At 33.7% G+C, this 4,814-nt stretch overlaps 1 long non-coding RNA gene across 1 annotated transcript; it reads left to right on the plus strand.

The window, feature by feature from the left end:
- Positions 1 to 2,679: 2,679 nt before the first annotated feature.
- LOC141573060 (uncharacterized) lies at positions 2,680 to 4,597 on the plus strand. The gene is made up of 2 exons (XR_012498627.1): positions 2,680 to 2,746; positions 4,461 to 4,597. It is a non-coding gene; the product is annotated as an uncharacterized LOC141573060 (long non-coding RNA).
- Positions 4,598 to 4,814: the final 217 nt, after the last annotated feature.

Below are 4,814 nucleotides of genomic sequence, written 5' to 3' on the forward strand. Positions count from 1 at the left end.
TTTCTCCGTCTGACTTATGTGGTAAGTTCTTTTGGAAGCTGCTCTAAAGGGTGTATCTTGCAGGTGGCTGGTGGAATGGAAAGGCCTGTCCTGTTGTGATGCTTTGGCTCATCTTTAAAATGAGTCTTGCTTGCTACCATATTATAGGGAGTTGGAGCAATCATATCATGTATATCATTTTATTGTGGTATGAAAAATTGCTCTCTGAAATCTCACCTTGCACTAAAAACTTTAAACATTTAGAAACAAGGACTTCACATCAAAATACAAACACAGGTTTTTCTAACATTTCCTTGTAATTAATGCTAAAGCATGGCCACTGAAAAATTAATCTTATTTTTAAAAACATGGTTTTCCTTCACCATAAATTCTCTATGTAATGTTGAGGACATTTAATATCCGCGGAATGAAATCTATCTTGAGAGGCTTACACGACATTGTTTTCATTTTCAGTAATGGATAATCCATCCACTCAACAAATATTAAGTGAACACCTATCACGAACCCTATGTAGGCACTAGGAAACATTGAAGGACAAAACTTCATTAACCAGCATTCTTATTCTGGATGGGGGGAACCTGAGGAAGTTAGAATTTTTCTGTTGGTATTCTGGCTTTGGAGCTCTGGCATAATTTAAAAGTTCTGAGGGTCTCAATTACAGTAAATAGTATATCGATGCCTTTGTGACTTTAAACTCTAAGCTCTGCAACGGCTGGCTCTTAAGGTAGTTCCCACAACTGAATATCCAGTGTTTTACACTGTCTTTATCATATATTAAGGTGCTCAATAGAATTAAACAATATAATTAAAATTCAGGAAATGTGAAAATGTCCTGAGGTCATGAAATATAAGGGAAGAAGCTGAGGGTTCATAGAAGGTAGATGCTCTAGTGTGTGTAGGCTAGGCAAGTGACAGGGTCTTTGATTTATCCTTATCACATTTGCTTTTAATTCATTGGTGAAAATCTTTGACATAAAACCAATCTTTGGGAAATGAGGGTCAACCTTTGAGTCCACAGTTGTAAAGTGATAGTTCTTTATACTCGTATCCCTTCCTTAATAATACATTTTTATTAAAATCCCTTTTATTATGAATGAATTTGACCATGATTATTGTTGTTGCCCAGGTTAATAGTATTTGTAAAATCCCTTTGTACAAAACTCAGACCTTATTTTAGACAGTGTGTTGGGAGAGAAAAAGCCAAAGCTCTTACTTGAGTATTTTTCATCTGGAGATGAATCATAGGCAATTAACAGGAACAATTCTAATTAACTGACATAATTAAAAAACTAATAATGTTTAACATTATTGTTTTATACAATGACATTAGCTTTAACAGCCTAGCAACACATCAAGACCTCATTTCCATAGTCACAGAATATATTATTTATCGTAGGTTTCTTGGGTAACTAGTTTGACAATAGTAACAGTAATGTGGGTTCCTAAATTGTTTTGCCATACAGTTTCATAATTTATGCCATTGGCAGTAATTGTAATGTCTGTATAATTTCCTTTTAATTATCAACTAATGAAATTTACATTCATTTGGGTAAAACAAATATTCACATTCAACTTCCAATCACCTGTCCATGCTTCCATTTAATTTAGTCAAGTTTGATGCCTTTTATTTATACTTTAATATCAAACTGTGAGAGAAATATTAACATTTATTTTCTGATTAGTGTTTAGGGAAATATTGATTATGTGGTTCTTTTCCCTTCTTTGCCTTTAAATTTTCAGTATGAGAATTTTGTAACCTGAGAAGATACACACTTCTTAGTTTTTCCACATTAAACTCCAAGGAGTTTAAGTGGAATTAATTTAGTAAACTTTAATTGCAGAATAATCTCTGCCTGTTCCCTTATCTCTTGATTTATTACAAGCATTTATTTCTACTTTGAAAAATTCTCATCAGTTTCCCAGGGAATTAATTTAGATTTCTAAAAAGAAAAAAAACACAAATTGCATCTAAATTCAAATTAAGATGCTAATTACAATAATTATTTCATCACATTATATAGAAACTTTGTATATATGAGTATAGTAATTTTGAGGCAAAAAGTGTTATTTTTTTCACACTGCTAATTCTTGCAACTTTTGAACAGATGAGTTTCTTAGTTTAATTAGTTGTATACAAAGACAATGCCCCTCAAAAAAAGTTATGCTAAATGCCAATCAACTTCGAATTTGAAACATTGATAATAAATAGTCTTGATAAGTGAGCTGAGTGCCAATATTAATCCACCAAAGTGAGATGAGCTTGTGATGAGTAAACTATGGGGGTTGATCATTAACAAGCATGAACAGTACGCTTTGGACCAGAGAGATCACAGTCACAGACTATACTTATCCAAATGATGAAAAACTTATTTAAAAAGTGATTATAACTTTTTATTATTAAAAAGGGGAACACATTAGGAAGAACATTAGTTTATTCCGCACCTGGGTCCCGGTCATCTGGGACAGCTCCCCTCATTGGATGTCCACAGGCTGCACACTCAGGGTTTAATTCTAGGGAAGAAACTGCTGGCAGACTTCATGAAAGCGAATATGCACCTCAGTATTTGGGGAAGGAGAGTTGAGCAATTCTGGCTTGTTCTTTTGATTGGGGGTTTGGAGGCAGGGAGAATCATGGGTTTTTTACTTTTTTTTTTTTTTTTTTCAGATGAATTCACATTATTTCTCCTGTGCCGCCTGAAGTGAATGTAGACAGATGATACACGTGCATTGAGAGTAGAGTTGATGGGTATGTTCCTACACATTATTTTTTTTTGGTAGGCTAGGGATAAATGTGTTTTAACATATTCATACAATATACCAATTATAATCATTCCTCATTTGACCTTTCTTGGAAAGGAAAATAAGCTTATTGGACTTGAAATCTGCTACTAACCTATGCTAAGATTATGTGTCATGTTTTATTAGGAAGACCCATGGGTTTGAAGCCAGGATAAATAGATCAGCTACTTACTGTCTATGAGACTCTGAGAAAGAGACTTTTCTGTTTCTTTGATTTCCTATTTTGTAAAATGGGGATGGATACAATACCTGCTACTTCAGAATTTACATGGAATTAAATGAGATGATAGAGATCAAAGTCATTTAAGAACTATAAAATCCTATACAGCTGTGAGATACTGTTATGATTATTCTATTCTGGTCTTCAGTTAAAAATGGAACTAACTTCAATGAAACTTCCATTTTGTAGAATGTTTGCTTCCATGAATAGCTATTTAAAGTATGCATTTTCCTACAGTAAATCTATGCAATATCTTTGAACGTTGAAGACTGTTTTTAAATATAAATCAGATAGACTTCCTAACTTATCTGTTTTTCAATTTTAGATTTTTTTCACATGGACTATTTTGCTTCTAAAATTGTACATACTTTAGTAGTAAGCCTCTGATGGATTTTAACAATCATATTATTAAATATTAATTTTTCTACTCAATTGATTTTACTATCGGCTAAGACTGTTTAATAGTGATTAATAAGTAGTTATGTGTTATTCCTTGAGGTCACCAAAATATGACATCTAAGGAGTCCCAAAATGATTCTTAGGTACATCTCCTGTGGCTCAGAATGAGAATTTACTTCTTGATCCTTCAATTTAAGAAATTTACTTTTAATTTAGACAAACCAAAAATAATGAATTTATTTAATATACAAAATGAAATACTGCTTGTTAAAACCAAAGTATAGACAATGAATAGAGCATCTGTATCTTGATGATTATGTGAATAATTGTTTTAATATTTATAAAGTCCATGGCAAATTGCATTGGTCAATATAGTTTGTAGGGATTACACTTGGGCCCTGTATTACTTGTGCCATATTCCTATTATTATAACAAGGCCTGGACTGTGATAGAAAATACTATTAGAGTTGGTGTCCCTTTTTGTTATATGAGATGTGATGAAAACTACAGTGAATGTTTCAATAAAAAAAATATTACAGTAAAAGACACATTGCCATTAATCCCCCTCAGAATACTCCCCCTCACTTCAAATAGACTTATCCCATCATTCTTGCCACTTTCTGAAGCAGTTCTGGAAGTCCTCTTTCATGAGTGTCTTTACTTCATCCTCCATTATGACAATGCTCCGTGTCACACATCGCTTCTGGTATGGCAATTTCTGTCCAGTAAAAACATTACCCATGTCCTCATACACCTTATTCACCAGTCTGACATTTTGTGACTTCTGGCTCTTCCCCAAAGTCAAAATGACTCAGGACATCAAGGCAGCCACAAGAGTGCAACACTCACAAAGAGGACTTCCAGAACTGCTTCAGAAAGTGGCAAGAATGATGGGATAAGTGTGTCCGAAGTGAGAAGGAGTATTTTGAGGGGGGTTAATAGCAAAGTGTCTTTCACTATAATAATTTTTTTTAAATTTAAACATTCACCGTAGTTTTTTTCTCACACCGCGTACATAGTTTGCAACGCTCTCTTCACACAGAAACATCATCCATGTTGAGACTGTCTGTTGACTGAAAGGTGCTTGGGTGACCAAGGTATGTTATAAGGAGTTCTTCCTCTCAAGATGTTTTCATTCGATTTGGGAAAGTATCCTAAAAAAGTAAAAAAATTACAAAATAGCTTATTGCCAGTGTAAAATGAAAGGTAGAAATAGTAAGCTTTAAAGGAAAATTGCAGAGGAGTTGGTTTGGGGCAGAAATATCAATGTTGCTGTTGTAGCATTTTCACAGAAGCAGTATTTGTTGAAAGCACAGGATGCCAGGATATAAATTCGCTGGTACCCCTTACTAATTCTGTGACCTTGAGCAATTTACTTTCTCTTAGTCTCAGTTTT

This window comes from Rhinolophus sinicus, linkage group LG09, assembly GCF_036562045.2.
Source record: "Rhinolophus sinicus isolate RSC01 linkage group LG09, ASM3656204v1, whole genome shotgun sequence".
Lineage (NCBI taxonomy): Eukaryota > Metazoa > Chordata > Mammalia > Chiroptera > Rhinolophidae > Rhinolophus > Rhinolophus sinicus.